We start from the raw sequence: 9,827 nt of genomic DNA on the forward strand, positions 1-9,827 counted from the left end.
AAAATGTCACTACGTTGAAGTCAGGAAAAGCAGGATATGCTAGTCTTTAAAATGGAGAGCAAATACTTAAGGGGAAAAGGATGTATTAGAAGAGGAGGCATGGGACTTAAATAGTGTGATGAGTATGAAAATGAAGTGGGAGATACTTATAATAGTAACAGGAGTATAACATAATAGGAAGAAAATAAGTGTACTTATAATACAAGCAAAGGCTTTGTCATACTGGCTATATTTGCCGAGTATAATTCTGACAGTGTAGAAACTTTGGAACCTAATATTTGGTGCACAAAATTTCATGTAAAGTTGCCCATTACTTTGTTACGCTTTATCTAACCGCTTTATATCTAAATGTATAGGGAATTTCCATATACAGCCTAAAGTAACAAATAATCATTGTGCTCAATCAAAGGAACTATTTACTTTCCACATATACATTAAACATTTCTCCCCCCAAAATATTGGTACTGAGGTGATCTGCTGCTGAATACTTTTTGAAATTTGAAACATTTTCACTTCATAATCTGTGAGCCCATTAGTTGGTTTGGCCTTCAATTTTTAAATTTGAAAACCTTATAAAAAGCATATTTAAGGAATTCAAAATAATGCAGACACATTATTTTACTGTAACCCAACAACATTTATCTATTAAAGATTCATGCATTTAAGTGAATTGTGATATATATAAACATGATTGAGTTAACATTTACTTAAGAGAAAACAAAATTAGCTAATTAAAGAGCTCAGAGTAATGAAATAGAAACAGCAAGCAGAGCCATATCTTCTTTTCATTCTTATAGAATTAATGAAAGCTGAAGTGTGCTTTCTTAGAGAAACTGCAGTGTAAGAAGAGCATTTTGTAATTGTGGCCTTGCTTCTTTCTTCAAAGGAGAAATTTAAAAATCACTTTGCATGGTGTTTTCAAAAAATGTTTAAGTTCTTTTGGCACATCATTAGGCTGAAATCTGAGATTGTGGAAGTCATTTTAGACCCATGAGTCTTGGTACAGCTATATACTAGTGTATATCAGCCTAGATTCAGCCCATAAGCTTTTGGCGTTATATTCTTTTCCGGATTCATCAAAGCAGGTAGTGTGTGTTTTGTGTATGTATGTGTACACGTAGGTTTTGTTTTCAGGCACAGAGACATGTAGTGCGTGTCTGGCAGATTGATATGTAGGGTAGTGGGCACTGTAGATACTCATAATAGGAAATCCAAAAACCCCAAACAGAGAAAATTGAGAGGTAAAGAACGAGATTATTTCACCTTTGCTGATAAAGGAATGGCGTCAGAGAATTTTAAGAAAGATTAAGGCAACTGGACATTTCTTTTGGGTGGTGTCACTCAACTGCTAATTGAACCTTTGAAAATTCTCCCAGAAACTTAGAAGTCTTCTACTTAACTTTAAGCACGGAATTGTGATACCTAAGCTATGAGCCTACTCATTCCAGATTCCCTCTGCAGTCAGTGAAGATAGCTGGCCTAAGAGGAGGCTGCTTTACCCACTGGAGGATCCTATATTCTCTCACTGATTATAAAGGAAGGCAAAATCATCCTGAGAAACTAGAACCAAAGAAGAAGGCAAGATATGTAATTAAATACTGTGTGTCTAAAAAAAAATCTAGTTTCTCTTCTATGCTCTTAAGGTCTGCAACTCATTATTCTTTTAGAAATTCGTTTTGTCATATTGATGAGCTTTTTTTCCATTGAAAAACAACTTTCTCAGGGATTCATTAATTTTGGTGTGAAGAATGAAACTGCATTCTTGTTAAAGCAGAGGAAAAGCATTCTTGTTAAAGCAGAGGAAAAAATAGAAATACATACATGAATAAAGTGTTATAACACACCCATAGCTGTTCTATTATCATTATAAAGTATCTACTGTGGTGCAGCAAATAAAATATTTTTGTTTCTTTACACACAATCATTTCTGATGCATAAGATATGGACTTATGTATAATTGCATGTACAATGGTGATAACACCAGCTGTTTTATATAACTGGATTTTTTTCTGCTTAGAGAGCTCAAAAGAAATCCATCAATTCAGGCTATTAATCCTTATAGTTCTCTGTTCTTTCTGCTAAAGCAGGCAGCAGGACAGATTTTCTAACATACCAGAATGTGTCAGAAGCCTGTCTTCCCCATATGTAGTCAGTCGAAGTCAGTTCACTGTGTATAGTCTCACAGTAGTCAGTAAGATTTTTAAAATTTAGGCCCAACTTACTAGCAGGGTAAACAGGGAAAATAGTTAAGTTTTGTGAAAGTTTTGAGGATTCTCATTTCGATCTGATGTCTGTCATCCACAGGCCTCAGTTCAGCATGGACACATCCCTGCCTTCAAAAATATGAGTTTGGCTCAGAAAATTGAGCAGATTACTGATCTGCTCAGAATGTGTATGTGCCAGCACTTTACTGAAATGAAAGGTTTACAAAAGCTTTTCTTCTTTGCTCTTGCAGATCATTATTTACACATACTATTACGCTAGCAGGAACCAGCAATAGCCATCTCTGCCTTTGTCTTTGCAAGTTATCAGTACCTATTATTAAGAGCTACCTCTAACAACCCAGCTGGAAGAGAAGCTGAAGAATATACCTGCTTGGTAAGTTGAGTTCCTTTTAGAAAGCATATAAAACCTGTGCACTGTTACCTACACGGACTGCCTCTTGGCTTCCAGATTAATTTAGAGACAGTTTTTAAGCTAAGGTTTGTAAACAGTCAAAACCTGATTACATTCTCATGGTTCTTGGTAAGTGCAGAGAACACTCAGAGCAGCCTTGTGTACAACTACAAAATCCCATATGGACAGCTGATGCCGTGTTAGTATGATTTGTTACATTTACAAAAACAGTTTGATAATAATTGTGTGGTTTTTGGTTTAGATGATTTTAAAATGCATGAAAGATGCTTAGGTTAGATCCGTCTTTTTTCACTTTTTCAATAGTAAAAATTCCAGGGAAAGTTATAGGAATTATCATCCTGATTTGCAAAACCTAAGCACTCTGCAGTTACTTTTGCCAAATGAGGGTTCTGGCAAATGAAGAATTTGTAAATCAAAATATGCATAGAAAATATGTTACATAGCAAGGCAGGGACTGCATGTTTGGACTTCGTAGCAAATGCGGAACCAACATGTTTGTATGCGATGGGTTTTTCAGAAAGCTTTATGGAAATAGGTTGTTTCCCTGAGTTCTTTTCTATTTAGCTGCTTATGTAGTTGTTTGTTTCAATTCCTAATGGATAGCACAGAACTAAAGAAGGAAAACCTTCTTAAAAAGGCAGGAATGGATCTATTTATTCCTTTTGCTTGCTTGACAATTAGGTAGTATAAATGAGAATGAAGCAAGTTAAAAAACACAGACAAAAAAGGTCACTGAGACCCAGGAAATTCTAGGGATAAATGTATTTTGAATTATTCAACAACCAAAAAAATATTTCTGAGAATTAGGAATAATGAAGACAAAGACCAATGCTGAGAATCTTTGAAAGATCACAGACAAAATTTAAATTGCATCTAAAATGTAAAATTTTACATATTGGTGGCACAAAATGTCTCTAGAAATGAATGGCTCTACAAAATCAGTTTTAAATTAAAGGGAAAAGGTACATTTGCATTGCTTCAGTAGTCCATGTCACGTAATTGCTTACCAATATGCTAAAAAGGATTATGTTTTGTCCTCTAATTCACTGAACATTCACTTACCAGCTGTAGTAAATCAGTTCAAAATCCAGACTTGAAATTCCTCAGGGGTAGATGGGCACATAAATCATATATCTAAATAATCTCCTGACAATGAGATCCAAACCCCATATCCATTTTTTCAGTTCATCAGTTTCCTAGCAAAACCTCTGTATCCACTGAAACTACTGAGAGCCTCAGCCCCTATCTACTTCCCCCATCCATTTGTGGAAAAGAAAAGTGAAGTGGTTTAAATGACTTTGCAAAGAATTTTTAAAACAGTCATCAGCATCCTCTGTATTAAAATTTTTGGTTATATTCAAAATTACTAGACAGTTTTTCCTTATTGCTTTTGAAGCTACTTTAAAAGAACAGTAATAAAATATTCTGCAGGGATACACTGCTGTTTTAGCTTCTTTTATAAATTACAAAGCTTTGCTAAATAATATAAAGTTGTTTGACAGTAAATGATTTTTTTTATTAACAATATTACTAATATGAATACTTTTGTTATGTTTCTTGGGACTTCTTGATATTCAGATTTCTGATTTTGTGGAAATTATAACACAATTCAATTTTCTTGTATAAGCATACTAAAGAACATACAGAGTTTCAACAGTGTCTATGTCCATTTCACAGAATTCAATAAATGACATTATATCAGTATGTCAAAATAACCATTTAAGGACAACTTAAGTGTCTTCACATACTGATTCACTAAATCCTATGAAATATGCTTAAGGAAGCTGCTGGAAAAAAAAGAGAGTGAGTGAGAGAGAGAGAGAGAAACAAAAACCTGTCTTTAGATTTGCCGTATAGAGGATATCTTTGTAAAGTACTGTAAAAGACTCCTCTCCTTTTTTTTCCTACATAATCAAATAATCATTTTCCAAATTAATAAGGTTTCCCTTAGGACTCTTAACATAGCTCTGGTCAGCTCTTTCTACTGAGAACAAAATATTATGAGGGTTGTCTATTAATCACTTTGTGGTACATAGCCGAAAGTCTGTGTTCTCTGTGCCCCCAAAGAAATTCTAATTCAAAGGGTTCTTCAGCTAGAACTCTAAATTGTAGCATGTGTCATGAGTGGTAAAAATAAAATTTCAAATACAATCAATTGTATTTACTCTCATTGTTAAATAATAATGAATTATATTTAATAAAGAATTCATGGACAAATCTAAAAATATTTCTGTGCATCATTACTGGAATAAAATAGCATGAAAGATTGTTATCCCAGCATTTTGAAAGGCAGGTTTGGCAGAAGGGAGCCCTTGCCAAAACTTACAATATCTATTCTGTAACAAACTTGGACGTTTGAAAATACAGTTTCATTTTATGAAAAAGTTCTGTAATTATTCTGAAAAAATGATGTGCTATGTTTCCAATAATGAATATGTACCCAGTGATACCAGAACCTTCTACATTCCTGAATCCTTTGGGTGGCCTAATTACTACTGTATAGGGATCCAGGTGCAGCAAGTTCTGGTGCAGACACTGGAGTGGGAAGTGACAGCAGCTGCTGTTAGAAGTTGATGTGCTTTCTTGTCCGCTCTGTTTATGTATGCAATTGCATAGGACTCTTGAAAGAGACTGATCCTACAGTAAGCATTAAGATTTACCTTAACAATAAATCAGTCCTGGAGGAAAATTTTGAAACCTGGCGGGTGCAGTTCTGTGAGGAGATTCATCAAAACTTATGCTCGTCCCTGCCTGCCTAATGGTTCAACTGAAATTGTTGATAGCACCCAAAGAAACTAAAGCAGTTCCCACTGACTTGTAGTGATTGGCACTTTTGTCATAGCTGAATTCAATTTGTTGCTGTTAATAAAGTTGTGAGCACTTAGCAGGAGAAGCATTACACTAAATACAGGAAATGCGGAGAGCCATTGTAAGGTATTTGTTATTAATTTTTGTTTGTGAAGTGTACGAAGCCGTCCTCAGTGTTCATATATGTGGTATTGTGTTGCTTTGGCAGGATTCAGGTCTCTCTTTGCAGTCAGCAATAGTTCTAAATGGAGAGCCTAAAAGCCTGTTGGTTTCTCATTAGCTAGTATTTGATTGCCAAACCATTATATTCTTGTTTCTGTTGAATTTGGGGCAGGCCAAAGTGATGATAAAAAAAACATACTTTATTATAAAAAGTACCATTATCTCTGAGGCTAATATATCGCCATAGATTGTACACTCGACTAAACTCTATAAGGCCTGATATCATGCTTTTTGAAATATATGCGTATTTTCTAAATAATAGTCCTTTTTCATAATAGTAGTTGAATGGCTAAAGACAAGTAAATAAATGACTGCCTATTACTAGAACTACTGCTGGCAAACTTCTGCTTTGCTGAGAGGACTAGATGCAACAGCTGGTGTGATTCAGCTGATTGATTGTTGTTGCAGACTGTAGCAAGTTCCTAATGAAAAATGAGTGGACCGCAAAAAGAACAGGTTAAGAAGTTGTGCTCCATTACTGAACGGAGTACTGGCAAATACATTACACACTAGATGGCACTCTGTGTCTTGCCATGAGGAAGGTTAAACAACTTTCAGTAGGCATTTCCAACATTAATTTCTGATCCTGAAAGAAATTGGTGGAGCCTTCTCCACAACTATCTAATGCCTTTTCAGTACAACATTATCTGAAATGGCATTATCTGAAAGGCATATATATCAGTTTTCTAGATATTTACTTTATCGTGTTCATACTTATCAGAGGATAACCCTAAAAAGAGATGGAAATGAATAAAATTTAGACCAATAAACAAATAATGGCTTGCAGGTCTCTTGTATGCTATAATGGAAGATGTCACAACTACACGCAGTCAGGTGAGTCAGCACATCAAAACTGAAAGCCAAGTTCTTCTGAAAACCTGTAAGCTGTATAGCTGGGTTTGTTGCTGTTGGCAGCCATTATTAGAAAGCCATTATTAGAAGACTGGTGAAATTTGTACTCTTCATGCTTCTTCACTGGGTATTTCATCATCCAATATAATGCCATTTTCCAAAACCTTATTGCTGATAAATATGGACATTACCTGAGCCATGACGTACTCATAGTAGCAGGATCCAGGCTTTTCCAGGAATGAAACTAGGTTGTATATCACAGAGAACAGGAAACCGATTGTGGCAGCCACCTGCTTAGTCTTCCTTTGTTATCCTGATAGAGATGAAAAGTTGGATGTTATTGCTATTATTATTCTTACTAATACTAATACAAAGTTTTCACCAAGTGAATGTAACGCTGACGCTCAAAGAGCAAGTAGAAATGAATGTAGACATCTCTTCCATACTCCACTTGCCCTCTCAGCCCCCTTATTTACAGCTGGAACCCTCAGTATTTCAAGCAGATGTCAGTGCTTTGTGTTTCTTTTTTCTTTTTTTTTTTTCCTCAGACTAGTCCTGTCTTGCGCATGTTGGGAGACTATCATTTCTCCTTGGCTGCTCTGCTGTGTCAGGGAAGCAAGTCCCTGCTGCTTGATTTTCCTGGCTGCTTAGCTCTTTCCTTGCCTATTTGGATTTCAACACTTGCAGCGAAGGACTTTTTGTCTTTACTATCTGTGAGGACCATATACCATCTCCCAAAACTGCATTCCACATCCTTGTAATGTGTTGGAAAGGGCTGCATGCCTGAGAAAGACACTACTTGCATCTTGTTTGAAGCATAAGCAGAAACCCAAATTCCAGGGTGAAAACTGAAGTTTTCTTCAGGTCATAAACCTGGTGGTTGTGCTGTGGATTAGGCTAGCTGGATTGTTCAGACCTAACTTGGCCTATCTGAAGATACCTGGTGGGGGGTTTTCCACAGAAAGACCGGGTAGGAGGAGAACCACAGTGAAATGGTCACCTTCTTCATCACCTATAGGATTATATTAGCAAGCGTGAAACCAGCTGGGCCTATACAGTTGGTACAGAGCCTTGTTTAGCTTTTTGGTGTGTCACTGAGGTTGTCATTCCTGGCATTGCACCCTTTGGCAAGCCTAAGTTGCACATTGCTACATTGTAGGTTTTACTGCTCCTTCATTAGCTATTTACTATGCGATGATTTTGGCTTCTCCCTATCACACTCTGTTTTTGTAGACCATTTGGAGGCATTTGCATACTACTCCGTCCCTGCACAAGCTGCTCATGAGGGTGTTAACCTTCATAATCAATAATATCAAAATAAAAGCCTGGCACCACACTGCCTCAATATCTAATTTTGCATTGTCATCTCCCTAAATACCCTTTGTCACATAATGTCTCATGTCATCCAGCCTGAAAATATATATATATAATTTGTCTCAAAGACAACAGCTAGATTGCTTATCAGGAACTGGTGTTTGTTGGATGTCCACCTGTACATTTTTGTTCTATTTGTCTTTTTTCCTTCTAGCAGGGTCATCTTCAGCTATTTCTCAGAGCAAATGAAATAGTTGCAAACATCCTTCACCTAATATAGAGTGCATCAAGCAGGAGGAAGAAGGGAAACATTAAAGTATACCCTGCTAGAGCAAAAGGAAATCTCAGCGATAGCAAGTAGTAGCATGAGTACACAATACCACAAAGAACAATTATCATAAGGAACCTATCTTTATGTTCTTTGGAGATTGTCAGCATGTTCACAGCTTATATGTTGCTGATGATATCAGTGCAAAAATATATGTAATTTGATATATTTTTGTACATATTGATTTGCATATCACATGCATCTAGATTTGTAACGGTTGCAGGTCTATTGTGGGTGATTCAACAGACTGTTGCAAAAAAGCAAGTCAGTGGACATATAGGAAAGTAATTACAATACAGCTGTTTGGTAGGGTACATTCTGGAGTGTAGAGTTTATAGCCGGGACGGAATGATTTCATATTCTTCCTTAAGTGACCAAGAGTACTTGATTAATCTTACTGATGCTTCAGAACTAACCAGTGTGATAGTAATTCAGGATATTACTGGGCATTTCCTACAGGACTGATGACATAGGGCCCATAGATCAAAAGAAGTTTTGGTACTTAAATCACAGATTGTCCAGTTTACTCTAAAGGTGGATATTATTCTAGAGAGGAGCTTCCAAATAGATTAGCATTGTAGACTGAACTGTGAGTGTTGAAGGTGAAACTAAGTTTATCTGTACCTTAGTCCTGGATTTCTGTTTATTTTCCAATGCATCTGTATGCCATTACCATAATTTCTTTGCTATATAACATTTCTCAGTCAGTTATGCTGACTCAGTTATGCACATGAAGGCTATTAGAGATATTCTTCCAGACTTGGGTGAAAATATATGATGATAGATTTGTTTGTAGTACTCACAGGCTTTAAACCAGCAAATGCTTGCATGTGGTGGAGGATTTCTAAATGCCTTCTTTCTTTTCCCCTTATTTTCACAGGGCAGCTTGGTTATACTTTGGACAGAGTTTGCCTGCCATAGAATGATTGATTTTGCACATAGCAAACTAAGCAATCCCATTCTGTGCCTTTATACTGGAATGATTCCTCCTAAAAAAATTAGCAGATTAATTATTAAATCATTTCTTAAATTTCCTTGAGAATCTTGGAAATCAGTGTATTGATCATTAAAAAAATCAATTTGTCAATTTTCAGTGTTTTTTAAAATATTCAACATTTGTTTTTAAAACAAAATAACATATACTTAAACTGTTACAAAATGTGTTTGAATATATTGATGTTTTTTGAAATTTTGTGATGATTTCAGGAAAAAATCAACAACCATTCAAGTACAAAGTGATAAAGGGAATGAGCCACCATCGGATCCAGATGAAAAAAGGTATTTCCTGTGTAACTCTAAATGTATCTGTCTGACTGCAAAGTGAAGAAAAACTAGTTTTAATAGAGGAAACCTAAAGATAGAAAAAAAGAGGATTTATTGTCTGGCTAGGCAGTATGCTTTTGAAGCTTTTGTTAGCTTTTTCTGTTTTTCATGGGACCTAATTTAAAATATGTTGATTGGTATTAAAAAAAAACAAAAAACTTTTTTTCTAGTATGCCATACTGCATTTATTTCCATGACTTCTGTTTGTTTTTGTCTTGTGAATCAGTCTAAATCTAAAATGCTTTAGAATCCTGTTTGAGTAATAGTAAAGTATAGATGTGTTTTGTTCAGTGTCCTAATTTCTAACAGACTCTACAACTTGAAATAACTATTGTTTATATAA

This window comes from Dromaius novaehollandiae, chromosome 2 (assembly GCF_036370855.1).
Source record: "Dromaius novaehollandiae isolate bDroNov1 chromosome 2, bDroNov1.hap1, whole genome shotgun sequence".
Lineage (NCBI taxonomy): Eukaryota > Metazoa > Chordata > Aves > Casuariiformes > Dromaiidae > Dromaius > Dromaius novaehollandiae.